At 33.1% G+C, this 15512-nt stretch overlaps 4 long non-coding RNA genes across 4 annotated transcripts; all 4 read right to left on the bottom strand.

Moving 5' to 3' along the window:
- Window positions 1–267: 267 nt before the first annotated feature.
- Window positions 268–1402, bottom strand: LOC140056493 (uncharacterized). Its single transcript, XR_011846767.1, has 3 exons — window positions 1322–1402; window positions 685–773; window positions 268–481 (listed from the first exon to the last, which is right to left on the bottom strand). It is a non-coding gene; the product is annotated as an uncharacterized lncRNA (long non-coding RNA).
- A 1369-nt stretch (window positions 1403–2771) lies between these two features.
- LOC140057369 (uncharacterized) lies at window positions 2772–3246 on the bottom strand. The gene is made up of 3 exons (XR_011846927.1): window positions 3101–3246; window positions 2943–2975; window positions 2772–2818 (listed from the first exon to the last, which is right to left on the bottom strand). It is a non-coding gene; the product is annotated as an uncharacterized lncRNA (long non-coding RNA).
- Window positions 3247–10841: 7595 nt separating this feature from the next.
- On the bottom strand, window positions 10842–11368 carry LOC140057365 (uncharacterized). The gene is made up of 3 exons (XR_011846923.1): window positions 11232–11368; window positions 11062–11100; window positions 10842–10923 (listed from the first exon to the last, which is right to left on the bottom strand). It is a non-coding gene; the product is annotated as an uncharacterized lncRNA (long non-coding RNA).
- A 1921-nt stretch (window positions 11369–13289) lies between these two features.
- LOC140057370 (uncharacterized) lies at window positions 13290–14061 on the bottom strand. The gene is made up of 3 exons (XR_011846928.1): window positions 13914–14061; window positions 13541–13582; window positions 13290–13313 (listed from the first exon to the last, which is right to left on the bottom strand). It is a non-coding gene; the product is annotated as an uncharacterized lncRNA (long non-coding RNA).
- Window positions 14062–15512: the final 1451 nt, after the last annotated feature.

Here is a 15512-nt window from a genome sequence, read left to right as displayed (position 1 = left end):
TGTTCTATTAATATTATTATAAAAAGGCCTTTTATAATTAAACTGTGTAGCTGTGCTTTATTTCCATTACCGCATAATACATAATTGTTGGAATATTCCGTCTAATTATGATAGACTATATTATACCTATGATCTCAATAAAATATGATATTATTGTATCATTAGTTATAACAACTTTATTGCAACCAACCTACTGAGAGTATAAGAGGATTACTAGGTTTTCCTTCATCTCAACTGTAAGCAGCATTCTCTGCTACACACTGATAACTTCCGTCGTCCATTTCATCTACTTTATTAATAATTAATAAAGCATCAGAAAACGGATATTTGTCTGTATCAGAAATATCTAGCGTAGCATCATTTTTTGTCCATCTGACATTAATTGATTTTGGTTCACCGATAAGTTGAGTACATGTAAATGTTGCGGTGTCATTTATCATCACAGATAATGTGTCCGACTTCAAAACGGGGGTTTCCAGATCTGTATTCACAAAATCAATTGTCTTTATATTAAAATGATGATTGCCTATTTTTTTAATGACTTAAATCTACAGTACGTCATTCGTAGATAAATAAAAATTGGTTACGCTGTCACCGTCCATAGCCATTTCAGTCTTATAGTCTATGTTGAAATAATAGTAGGACCCTACTAATAACATGCATGACATTTAAGTTTCTACTTACAGTCGCTTAGGAAAATCAGGAAAATTAGTGCACATTCACATATCGCCATTACTTCTGTTAAGAATGACATTCTGAGCATGGCTAATAATCTGAAAATAAAATATCACTCTTGTCTCTCAATGTGTATACAGGACACTGATGGTTCTTGTATTGTCTGAATGAGGATTCATCTACATTTTTGTTTACTTACTCCATGATACTGTATGGTGGCCTAATGTTTAGATTATTTGTTTGTGAACAAACATATTTCCTATATATCTATAAAAGAATTGTCTTTTTACAATCACAAAGTTGAAAAAAAAAACAAGATATCACATATCTTGTTTACATTTCCGTCTTCATTACAAATCTATAAAGCAGGAAATCTTAAATACGACCAGTGGGCCTATAAAGCAAAACTATTCCACTATTGTGATTGTATATAATGTATATTGAAATACTGATTGTTATTATTGTTATGAGTGTGGATTTCCATTCATACTTTGATATATTATTATGTCTGCTTCAACCATACAGTATCGTTCATGTCCAATATCGATTGAATCAATATACCTGATTTTTAATAGTGACAATTAATTTGCTAAATAATAGAAAGTAGTTTTATGTATTACGTATATTAACAAAAAATAGAACCAACCTGTAACGTTACTTGCTTGTAATGTCTAATAAGCGTGAAGACTAAAGCCTGGTTTCCATAAAATCGCTACACCGTGTCGCCGACTGCTGTCGCGAGAGCTAAATATTCTTTGGTACACGCGTATACGACTCATCGCCGACAAAATCGGCAAAGTTGAACATGGTTGAACTTTGCCGATTTGTCTGCGATGAATCGGGGAGACCTCCCCGATGCGCGTCGGCGACATTTGCGCGTGTAGCGATTTCAATGGAAACGGTGTAGCGATTTTATGGAAACCAGGCTTAAAGAGTGTGTAGCAATTTTGTAAGAAAATGATTGCTACCGGGAGAGGTAGAGGGCGTCAACCGTCATTAAGCTACATTTGAACGAAAGATGATGAAATTCGTTTCAAAATAATGTTGAACTTATGCACACAATTAAAGAACACTTTAATAATATGAACTTAAACGCGTGTTGGTGTAAGAAATCCTTATTTTTCCTTTGTATGTTGTTTTCAAATATACAACGATTCAACTACAAGCAAATTTTAAAGATGTATTGTCCATTTGACTAATTACAAAAAAAAATTATTTTTTTTAATTTCGAAAAAAAGTGGGTCATTTTGAAGTATCATAATAGTTATTAACTTTCACCAAAAGTTAGTCAAAAAAAAAATAATTTAACCGAAATACAGATGTTTTTTTGTTCAAAAAATAAATTTGACTTCCAGTCAAACTTTTCAATCAAAACATATCCCATAATGCAATGCGCTTGTTTGGCTACTCTGTATGCATAATCAAACTTCCTCGCGATCTGTGTGAAAACACCTTCTCAACCGTGATGAGTTGTAAACAATCCTAATTAGCATCATGCATAATGCATACTCATGGTTTGAAATCTTTGTTTACTTTCGCTTGCGACGATTTCTCAGACGAAATGTAATCTAATTAATTTACCTGTTAATTACGTAAACTGTTGTTTTGGGTTCGAGTTTTTGACTTAAAGTGAATAACTTTAATATTACTTTGATATGGCCAATTTAAATTTAGAATATTTTTTTTTTTCATTTTGTGTGTTTCAATGGACAATACATCTTTAATTTCAGTACGAAATAATGACCAAGAAATAGAATTCATATAAATGTATCTTGTTTTTTAGATATGTCTTATGGCTTTCATCTTTACATCACATCTTGCTATACGCCATAGGCAATGGCACTAGGTATAAAGTGTATGGGTTTTTTATAACAAATTGCAGAATTCAATTTTTTCTTGTTATTTTAAATTACTTAATTAATTAATTTGTCAGTTTTACCCATAAATGATTGAGTTATATTATTAAAATCAACAATTTACAAACTGTGATATTTCATTAACAATTTAAGATGCATTATTTGTTGTCTCTCTTTGCTTTAACATTTACATATACAGCTTGATTATCGTCTTTCTTCTGTAAATCTTGGTATGTGTGGGTTGTTTCTTTATCTGTCTCTCCAGTGTATGTCATATACGCCTGCTGCTAAAAATAGAGTTTATTGGATAGAAAAAGAATTAGAATCGTGTAAACCTTATTGGTGACAATTTTGATGATAATTAGTGAAACAAAGTGAAAATTAGCAGTGAAAGCTGTATGGCATCCTTACCCCTGATTGGTTGTCGTTTTTCGATGTCGGTGCCTTTAAAATAAAACATCAACAAGTACATTTAATGTATATTTCTATATACTATTTGCAGTGTACAGTATTTCTCTAAACCTTGGCTATTTTGCCCTTTTTGTTCTACTTTCTGAATTATACTTTACCTTTGGATGTGACTTCTTTATTTTGCTGATGATAAAACACATAAGAAAACATAGAATGAATCCCATGAGCACACCAACAAACGTCATTCCAACAACAAAACCAGTTGAATTACACACACGCTCACTATTTGAAACGTCTGTACTTGAAACTAAACAAATAATACAGAAGGCTAAGTGTTACCATGTTTTAAACATGTTTACAATAATGAAATGTTGACAAATATACAACGGTCATCATTATTTTCCCTTTTAAGCACTCATGCAGATCCTAGAGATGGGGCGGGGATATCCCTCCAATTTCTATCCTTGTTTTCTTTTCTCAAATGCAAAAACCTGAAACTTTACAATACAATGCATGCAAGCAAAACCTACTGGATATAAAAGAAGTTGTCGTTAATGCTAAAGAAATAGAAAATACAAAATTGCAATATTAATAAAACACGCCATGCGTTCACATTACAAAAGGCCTTTAATTACTAAAATAAACTGAAACTTTCAGATTTTGCTGTAGCTGTGCTCTATTTTTGTTACCGCATGACATAATATACTGTAATATGAATATTCCATTAATAATTATGACTTGTAGAAACTACTTATAATATGATGCCAATAAAATATATTATTTATCAAAATGTTTATTTTCACCAACCTATTGATAGTGTGGCAGTATTACTAAGTTTCCCATCTGTTCCACTGTAAGCAGCATTCTCTGCTCTACACTGATAAACTCCCTCGTCTGTTTCAGCAACTTTATTAATCGTTAATGCTACATCACAAGACGGATACTTGTCTGTATCAGAAACATCAAGTTCATTGCCATCTTTGATCCATGTTATGGTAATCGGTGTTGGAATACCATCAAGTGAAGTACATATAAATGTTGCTGTGTCATTTATCAAGATGGATAATCCTTCTTCTGGCTTAAAAAAAGGTTCTGAAACATCTAGAAAAACAAAAGAATAATCTTACTATACAAGCACAACACAGGATTTTTATCATGTTTACATTAGGCCTAGTGTTTAAAAGTAATTGTTAGAAAAACAAGGCCATATAGATGGATGCAGTCGCGTGCTCATTAGTGTTTACCGACCGACCGACCAATTGACCGAAATTACTGAACATGTTTAAAAATGTTGAAATGTTTAAAAACATTTATATTTTTTTAATTTACAAGTGCGTAGCCTGTCACTTTTGACGTGCTCGTATAACGTAATTTCGAGTTGAAAAGTAAGTCAAGAAAACAGAAATCGGGCAAAAAGAGTGCGTAACAACATTTAACGCGCAGTGCGCGCGCAAAAATCTGCGGACTCATGGCAATTTTGTAAACGCTTAAAATTGCCTGAAACGTACTCTTATTTCATCGCAAATAAATTTTGAAAATTTTAAGCGCGCGTACGCATGCGTTACATGCGCTACGTACGTAATTGTATTGCCATATGATGATTTATGCCCTGAAATTTATGAGTACCAAATTTTTTTTAATTGTGATTCATGGTATTGAAGATATGATTACAAACGTGATTTCGTTAAATCGTGCGTAGACCGCGTAATTTTTTATTGCGCACCGTGAAAACATAACCACATCGATTCCTGGCCATAAGGAATATACTGTGAAAAATTGACTTAGATTAAACTGATATCAAGATAAGGTCTGAAAGTCTAAAAATGAATTGTCTAACAAGTTATGTGTATAACTGTTTGTTTGTTTGTTTCATTTATTTATTTTCCACACATTGAACTAAATGAACAGATATATGAACTATAAGAAAAGAAAAAAGATGTGTGAAAGGAGATCAAAATAAGTAAAAATTACTTTAAGCATTGACCACCTGAACAGTTGTCGACATGACAAGAAAACTAATAAATCTAAAATATTGAAAAAAAAAAAAGGAAAACAAATATGTAAAAAACGTTGAATGTTATTAAATAATTATTCCATAACAGTAAAAACTAACTAATACAAGATCATTTACTTGTTTACTTGTTTACTTGTTTCCCGTACACTTTCGTCTACGGGATCGAGGCGAAGCACTCAGTGCTTAAAAGCCCCTCTTAGAAATAAAATCATATTCTATATAGGGTGAAAACTTCAGCGGGTGGTTAGACCATGCGACGTTAAGTTTTGCTTTGAACAAGTTCACCGTAGCACATGAAACTACATCCATAGGCAGAGTATTCCATAAGAGAATAACTCTCCTGGAGAACGTGTCCCTCCTAATATTAAGACGAGAGCTTTTAAACTTGAGTTTATATGGGTGTCCACGGGTCCGAGATTCTAGATCAAATTCAAAAATCGAAATACGATCGAAACCTTTAACAATCCTAAAAACTTGGATAATATCTGCTCTCTGCCTTCGATATCTCATGGTAGGAAGACCAAGAATTCTCAAACGTTGTTTATAAGGAATATTACGGTACCTAGGAATCAATCTTGTTGCTCTTTGCTGGACCTTCTCTATTTCATCCTGATCTCGTTTTCTAATAGGATTATAAACAGTGTTACAATATTCAAGCGTTGGCCTGACAATAGACTTATACAGCTTCAAAAATCCATCTTTATTCAAGAATTTAAAAGATCTATAAATCATTCCTAGTTTCTTATTAGCTCTTTTACAAATATCCGCTACATGCAAATTAAAGATTAAACTATGATCAAAGGTAACACCTAGATCTTTCTCCTGCTTTACCTCATGTAGTAAATTACCAGCCATTGAATACAAGAAATTGGGATTATCACGACCATAATGAAATACCTTACACTTAGTGTCATAAAAAGGCAATTGCCAAACATTAGACCAATGGGAAGCACTGTCAATGTCTCTTTGAAATAAATCTGCATCATCAATGTTATTGACCACTCTATACAACTTGGTGTCGTCTGCAAATAAACGTATACTAGATTCGACAACATCAGGTAAATCGTTAATGAAGATTGAAAATAAGATTGGGCCCACAACGCTACCCTGTGGAATTCCACTTAATACTGGAGCCTGTGATGACAATTGACCATTGACACTAACTCGTTGTGTTCTATTTGACAAATAATTAGAGAACCATCCTAGTAGATTTCCCGTAATACCAAAACCTTTCAATTTGACTAGAAGCCTTTGGTGTGGCACACTATCAAAGGCCTTTTTATAGTCTAAATAGACACAATCAAAGCTATCATGGTTATCCAGGTTAGTAGTCCAACTCTCCAGGACATCAAGTAGTTGTAATGCACATGATCTACCTTGTCTGAATCCAAATTGCTCATTGCACAAAAGACCATTACTCTCAAGATACATTACAAGTTTATCCCTAATAATCCTTTCCATCATTTTCCCTATGACCGACGTTAAACTAACCGGTCTGTAGTTAGCCGGGTCCTCCTTTTTGCCTTTCTTAAATATAGGTATTACAATTGCCTCCTTCCACGATAGAGGGACCTTCTGATCATTGAATAATCTAGTGAATATTAGACTGAGAGGGTAAGCAATTTGATCCTTTAATTCAATCAAAACCCGTGGGTGAAAGCCATCAGGGCCAGCTGACTTATCTATAACTAAGTTAGACAACAGCTTATGAATATCTTCTACATTAAACTCAATATCTGACAAAGAAGCCTCAATCTTTTTATCAAGATTCGGAACATTCGATAAGTTCTCCTTACAAAAGACACTGCTAAAAAAAGAATTAAAAGACTCGGCTTTATCTTGGTCATCTACAACAAGTTTACCTTCAACATTTCTAAGAGTAGGAATACCAGATCTGGTGTTTAACTGAGAATTTACATAGCGCCAAAAAGACTTTTCATTGACTTTAACCTCATTTGCAATCTTATTTTCGAAGATGCTTTTAGAACTCTTAATCAAATTGACAGTATCATTCCTTACTCTAATAAACGTGTTCCATTTGACACTAGCACAGTCATGCCCTTTACGTTTTGCTTTGATATACTGTTTCCAGCATTTATTCTTCTGTTTAATAGACTTATCAACCTCCTTAGTATACCACAAAGGTCTCTTAACATTTCCAGACAAGTGTTTCTTACACTTTGGAACAAACTGTTCCATACCTCTAGATAAGATCTCATCAAAAGAACCGTGCGAGTGTAACCCGTCCTTATCCAATAACTCAGTGTCCCAATCGACACCATCAAGAAAACCACGAAACTTATCATAATCAGCATGGAAATAATTTCTGACCTCTACCACCTCTTCTTTGATTAAATTAACTGGAATTTTAAATTGAAGTACCATATGATCACTCTTACCTAATGGTGGAGCTTGAAGGACCTCACTAATAGAATCCTCATTAGATGTAAGTACCAGGTCCAGAACATTGGCCTGTTCTCCTATTCTGTAACGGGTTGGGTCTCGTACATGCTGAGCTAAAAATAAGTCATTAATGGTGTCGAAAAAATTATGACTATTTTTACCATCTTCACCAGTCACATATCCTAGCTCCCAATTAATACTCCTATAATTGAAATCTCCAACTATAATCAAATCAGAACAAGAAAAGGATGCCACTTTTCTAAACAGAGAACACAAAGCAGAATTATTGACACTAGATCCGGCGTCACTTCTATACACACATCCAATTAAAAAGGTGCGATCCTTGACTTTAATCTCAACAAACATGGATTCCTCAAACAAAATATCTTTAAACAAAACCGGAGTGGCAGACATCCCATTTCGAACATAAATAACAACTCCTCTACCAGATGAAAGCTTTTCATTTGGCAAAAACATCTGAAAACCAGGGATATGAAACTCCTCTATAGACAATTCAAAAAAGTACTTCTTTGGTAGAATCTCAGTCAAAGCAATGATATCTACTTTCTCTGAAGATAAACGCAACAGAAGCTCATTCTTCTTATTTAGAAGGGAATCACAATTTGTATAAAACACATTAAAAAAATCATTAACATCTTCTGACTGCGTAGAACTTACATTGTTAGGCAGTGTTCTCTTCCGATTGGGTAGTGCTTTGGGAACGAAACCGAGTTATTTTCCCCCTTCTAATTACCAAGTCTTTTTCCCCTTTGCTTTGCCTATCCCTCAATATGTCCCTAAGTTTATTATACTCATCACGTTCCTTTATTGTTCTATCATTACTTACTGCGCACTTTTTTTGTATAGCAATTTCAAAGGCATCTCTTTTGATACATTCCTCCTTGAAAACTACCTTTATAGGGCGGCACCCATCTTCTCTGTGTTTACCCACCCGGAAAAATGTTCTCATTTCGACCTCTAGGTCAATATCCTCGAAAATACCTGCCAATTTACTGAGGTCATCATTTTTTCTTCTATCTGAGTCATTACTCTTGGACTCATCTATTCTATATAGCATCAAATTAGATTTTCTTTTCAATCTCTCATTTTCATCCTTAAGTCTATTTTCAATTATTGTCTTAACATCCTCATTATTAACAACACTAGATGACTGGAATAACTTTTTAATATCCTCTTTATTGATCTCTACCTCAGATTTAATTGCTTCAATTGTTTTAATCATGGTTTTTTGTGTCTCATTAACATTATTAATAAGACCCATGAAATTGCCTACTGAGACTGAGCAGCTCCTACAGTACCAAAAAATGGATGAGTCATCTTTGGATAGCCACTTATATTTGGCTTCATTAATTTTCTGACAATCTATGTGGAACCATAGCTTACAAAGACCGCATAAAACCGATTTGCCACCAGACATAAAATGGCCACCACATGAACCACATTCGTCTTCACCCTCGATATCTACTACCGTTTTATCAACTGTGCCTCCTGCATTACGTGATCTAGGCTTTGGCCTGGCACCTTGATCTTTGCTTTTGGAAGCCATGCCCTAACTGCTTACACAACCCTAGGCCTAGCGAAAGACAATCTAAAAAATAAAAATCTCACCAGTCCTTAGAATACAGTAAGAGCTCAAGCAGAAATTTGAAGCAATAAGAATAGGAATGATAATGATATGAAAGTAAACTAGCAAACAAGATTCAAAGACTTTCCGATAACAGATATTCGTCCAACCACAAACCCAGGCCTAGCAAAGACAATCTCAAAAAATCTCTCCAATCGAAAGATAAATCGAATAATACAAGGGCTTAAGCTACATTTGTAGCAATAAGAAGAGTAATGGAGACTTTATGTAAGTAAAAATCGTGAATAAACTATACAAAACCAGCAAACAAGATTCAAAACTTTTACAACTTCAGAAACACGTCCAACCACCATGAAGCGCCCTCTACCTCTATTTACTGTAAAATCAACAAAACAGATTTCAAAAAAGATAAATTAGGAAATGTAGTTGTTAATTAGTGATTGCTTATTAACAAACGAACAAAAGCTGCTAAAAACAGTACTATACCGATTATAGCTTCACTGACAATGAATTAGCCTATACTCACATTGGACTATAAGTTGATCATAGTCGTCAGCAATTTGAACATTTTGTGTTACAATTCTACACAGATAATTTCCTGCATCATTTACTTCAACGACACTTATCATAAGATCCTTGTCATTAGATAAGCTATAACGACCATTGCTTGTTTCAACTAAAGATACCAGAAGGTTTCCTAACTCTGGAGTACCATCATCCTCTGCTCTGAACCAAACAAGTTGATTCAAGACATCTCCCGCTTGAAGTGTATAATTACACGTCATCGCCGCATCCTCACCAACTTTAACTGTATCACCACCCACTGTCACAGACGTAGTTTGTGCATGTGTACCTAAAACTAAAATATAACTGTACAGTAATTATTATAAATACTGCAATTTAAGATTGCGTCTTTTTGTGAAAAAAGGGAAGATATATTTTCAATATTTTGTACTTACATCCACAAAGTTGAATAATCAGGAAAATCATCGCATTTGAACTTTTCACCTCTATCGCAATTCTATAGAATATGGAAATCTTTTCCACTTTATTAGGTGATGACTATTTCACTATTGTCTTGTACTCTACCATACTCTAATATCGTATACTGAAATATTGATTGTTCCTGTCTTTGTCATGACTGCCATTCACACTTGTGATATATTGTACAGGTATTTACTTCCTTCATAATTATAGTGCACTGTACTTCCGTCCAAATCAAGTTGATCAAATTAATCTTTTCAATTAGTAACCATTATTTAAACACATGGTTTTAGGCCTTATTTATACAATGCGTTCAAACAGTGCAAACTTTCTTGATGGTCTTTCTTTAAAAGAAATGAACCTCAATCGCATCCAATTTTAAAACCTCCGTCCAATTTGTACCTATAATTAAATTTTTCCGTTTCAAATTTGAACATTACTCAACTCTTTGAAAAAATATGGCAGCAAGCAACCAAATGCACATCTCAAAGTTAAATTGAATTAAATAACGCTATGATAATATAAATTACACGCGTATTGGTGTTAAAAGCATTGATTGTCTAATTTATTTTCCTGGTATAGTCATTTATTATGTCAATGTAGGCCTACCCGTAAGAAAAAAAAAATATATATAGGTTTTTTTTTTTAATGATGATACAAATTGCAGCATTCACATTTCCTTGTTATTAAATTTGTACGGTGCGCGTTAAAGAGTTACATCAAGAGAAAAGAAAACACTTTCTACAGATTATGATTTCTCTTTATTTCTATAATAAAATCAACAAGAGGTATGTGATTGAAGATTTAAACCAATTAATAATAAAAATTATTTATTTTTATTTTAACATTCATTATTTTTTGCCCTTTTTGGCTTTAACATTTACATATACAGCTTGATTATCTTCTTTCTTCCGTAAATCTTGGTATGTGTGGCTTGTATCTTTATCTGTCTTTCCAGTGTAAGTCATATACGCCTGTTGCAAAAAAAAAATGAAAAAAGAATGAAAATCGTGTAAACCTTTATTGATATATTGGTGACAATAGTAATAATAAATGATGATGATGATGATGATGAGTAAAGTGAATATTTAAAGTTGAAGTAACATCCTTACCCATGGCCCTGTTTGGTTGGTGTTTTTCGATGTAGGTAACTTCAAAATAAAACATCATATCTAATGTTAAAATAGTGTCCATTACTTAAGTGTGCGGTATTTCATTAAACCTTTGATAATTTTAAGTCTACACTTTTGCTTTTTGTTCTACTTTATGAATTATACTTTACCTTTGCATGTGACTTCCTTATTTTGCTGAGGATAACAACCACAAGCAAACAGATAATGAATCCAATGAGCACACCAACAAACGTCATTACAACAACAAGACCAGTTGAATTACAATCATTCTCACTCTTTGGAACTTCTGTATTTAAAACTGAACAAATAATACAGAAGGATTGTAGTTTCAAACCATTATAATGATATTCCATTAATAATAAGAATAATGATAATGATAATATATTTATTTAATTTTTATTTTAAACATGTATATTATTTTTTGCCCTTTTTGGCTTTAACATTTACATATACAGCTTGATTATCGTCTTTCTTCTGTAAATCTTGGTATGTATGGTTTGTTTCTTTATCCGTCTCTCCAGTGTAAGTCATATACTCTTGTATAAGTCATAATATTGCGGTAATTCGCGAACGCCGGCTTATGTGTGAAAGGGTAAAAACCCCTTAATGCCGGCTTCCGTTAGACCGCCTCTGGACCTAGTAAAATTGCGGTAATATTACCGTCACGGTCGTAAGCCTGATCTGTGTGAAAGAGTCCACGATATAACGCCTGCTTACGCAGTGAAGCAAGGATAAATTCGGGACATTTTCCTTGATTGAGAAAGACTGTGGCAATTACTTTAGGCCAAATTATTAGATTATATCCATATATATTATATTTAGGTTAGTTTGTAAATAATACAATGGAAGAATATGGCCAATAATAAAAAAAATATAACATATATTGCCATTGGTCCAAAGATTATTTAACTTGCTGTAACGTTGTATACGTAAGCCTAGGCCCTAGTTAGCATAGTTCTAGCAGGAACATCCTCCGGTGCGCGCTCCAACACCACTCCGTGCTAATAACGGCCCGATCGTGATGGCCATTCTACAGAAACAAAATCTATTAGGCCTACAAATAGACGCGAATTTAATTATCAGAAGCTGTTACGGTATGAGCTAGCACCGGGAGCGCGCACCGGAGGATGTTCCTGCTAGAACTATTATCATGAAATTATTGAAATATAATTTAAATAATTTTTATAAAGAAGATGTTAGTTATGTTATTATACTGTAATTTTTTATCCTAAATTATATAATTATATATTCTAGGTTATTTTTATTTTTTTAGTAATGTGTTTTGTTGTGGGTCCCTACGAGACAAGTTTTTAACTTCTAGAAGGGATCCATGATAATAATGACTACCAATTATTACTGCTTTATCTATGTTCACTTTAATATCTTTTTTCTATTTTGTATATATTCATTCATTATTATCTAAATAAATATTATCTGAAATCTGAAAAAAAAAAAAAAAAAAAAAAAAAAAACTATGCTAACTAGGGCCTAGGCTTACGTACGTTACAGCAAGTTAAATAATCTTTGGACCAACATCTGTTATATTTTTATTATTATTGGCCGTATTCTTCCATTGTATTATTTACAAACTAACCTAAAAATATATATATATAATGGATATAATCAAATAATTTGGCCTAAAGTAATTGCCACAGTCTTTCTCAATCAAGGAAAATGTCCCGAATTTATCCTTGCTCAAAGAATATTATATTCTTTGCCTTGCTTCACTGCGTAAGCAGGCGTTATATAAGTCATATACGCCTGTGCAAAAAATAATACAACGTTTATTGCATGACAAAAGAATGAAAATCGTGCAAACCTTTATTGATATATTGGTGACAAGAGTAATAATAATAAATGATAAGGATGATGTTGATGAGTAAAGTGAATACTTAAAGTTGAAGCATGGCATCCTTACCCCTGATTGGTTGGTGTTTTTCGATGTAGGTACCTTTAAAATAAACCATCATATTTAATGTTAAAATAGTTTCCATTACTTAAGTGTGCGGTATTTCATTAAACCTTTGGTCATTTTAAATCTACACTTTTGCTTTTGGTTCTACTTTCTGAATTATACTTTACCTGTGCATGTGACTTCCTTATTTTGCTGAGGATAAAAACCACAATCAAACAGATAATAAATCCAATGAGCACACCAACAAACGTCATTCCAACAACAAGACCAGTTGAATTACAATCATTCTCACTCTTTGGAACTTCTGTATTTAAAACTGAACAAATAATACAGTAGGATTAGTGTTTCCATGTGCTTTAAACGTGTTTACAATAATTTAGTGTTGACAAATATACAAAGGTCATCATTACTTTCCCTTTTAATGCGTGATACTAATCATGGGATGGAGCGGGGATATCCCTTCCCATTTCTATCCCTTTTTTCTTTTCGCAAATGCAAAAACCCGGAAATTTACACAATACAATACAAAAAAACACAACCTACGTGTAGTTGACTTACTGGATATAAAAGATGTTGTCGTCAGTGCTAAAGAAATAGAGAAACAAGCAATATTAGTAACACGTCATATCACAAAAAGCCTTTTATAACTAAAAAAAAAGAATATCGTTTCACACCAATCAGTATTAAAACATTTCCCTTTCTTTTTCCAAACCTTTCCCCCAACTTCCAACAGTTTTTGTTGTGTAGCTGTGCTTCATTTTCATTACCACGTAACATAATAGGAATATTAACCAATTATTATGAAAGGCAATTTGGTCCTTGTAGAAAATATCAATAAAATATGATATTGCTGTATCAGCAGTTATAACAAGTTTGTTTTCCAACCAACCCATTGACAGTGTAGCAGTATTACTACCTTTTCCTTCTTCTCCCATGTAAGCAGCATTCTCTGCTATACACTTCCTGCATCTGTCTCATTTACATTCTTTATCGTTAATGTTGCATCAGAAAACGGATACTTTTCTATATCAGAAACATAAAGTTCGACGTCATCTTTGATCCATGTGATGGTAATTGATGTTGGGAATCCAACAGGTACAGTAGAAAACAATGCTGTTTCATCCATATTGGCAGACAATTGAGCTGGAGTCACAACTGGTGTGTCAAGATCTGCGGTGTAATAGACAATTTGACTATTAAATGTAATACCATAAACACAGCTTTATTTTCATTTTGATAATTTTTAATTATAATTATTTATTGTAATTTGAAGATTGTCGAACAGAGTTTGTGTATTTAACGTTTATGACAAAGAAATGACAAACTCACATTGGACTATAAGTTCACCATAGTAGTCAGCAATTTGAAACGTTTGTGTCTAAATTGTACAAAAATAATTTCCTGCATCATTTACTTCAACATTACTTATCATAAGATCTTTGTCATTAGATAAGTTATAACGACCATTGCTTGTTTCAACTAAAGATACGAGATAGTTTTTTCCATCATCTACTCTGAACCAAACAAGTTGATTCAAGACATCTCCCGCTTGAAGTGTATAACTACACGTCATCGTCGCAACCTCACCAACTTTAACTGTATCACCACCCACTGTCACAGATGTAGTTTGTGCATGTGTACCTAAAACTAAAAAAAATTGTGCAGTAATTATTATAAATACTGCATATTGTGCACTTTTATTGCATGTTTTTTTTTTAGTTTAGGGTAGCTACGTTGATTTGGTGTTATAAAAGATAAAGCTTGTTACTTATATTTAAAGATAGCTTGCTACAAACATGTGCTGTATGTCTAGTAGGCCTACCATTTATTAAACATTGTGTTGATGTCAAGAGAGTTTTTTTTTGTTGTCATTTCTGGAAACAAAATTATAGGAAATGCAAACAACACAAACAAAAAATACTGAAAACATATATGTATATATAACTACTGTATTTTCACAATTAGTAGCACAGCGACATTAAAGCAGCATGAGTACTGTCACGATGTTACAGGCCTTTACAGTATTTTATAGCTAACCTATAAACTAGCGTTTGAACATATATGGCATGCTAGGACGGACATGACTATGTATGTCCATCCTGACGTGCCATAAACCTACCATAAATAGAGATATATTTACTTTACAAGCAAAATATATTTAGTTAATAACTGTTCAAATCATCAAAGTTTATGAACTATTAGAGAATGCTTAATAGTATAGGTTTAGTTTAGTGAATTGTACTTACTTCGTAAATATAGAAGAAACAATAACAAGAAGAAAACACTCTTCATCTTCACAGCAATCTATTTACAAGAAGGAAATGCAACTTTATTAGTACATTATTTGTAGTAAGGCGAAACACCGCCCTCTTCTGTGCATGATTTAAAGGGCATGGCATCTTTTTTTTAACGATCATTGCTCTGTACTTCTGTACTGCAAGAAGGCCTAGCTAGCTAGCTTCTTGTTGACCACTGACATTAACTTTTGACAAAACCAGTTGAAGCAACGAATCTC

The sequence above is a fragment of the Antedon mediterranea genome, chromosome 8 (genome assembly GCF_964355755.1).
Source record: "Antedon mediterranea chromosome 8, ecAntMedi1.1, whole genome shotgun sequence".
NCBI lineage: Eukaryota > Metazoa > Echinodermata > Crinoidea > Comatulida > Antedonidae > Antedon > Antedon mediterranea.
The sequence above is the reverse complement of the archived record's forward strand: the minus strand, read 5'-3'. Positions and strand labels throughout refer to the sequence as shown.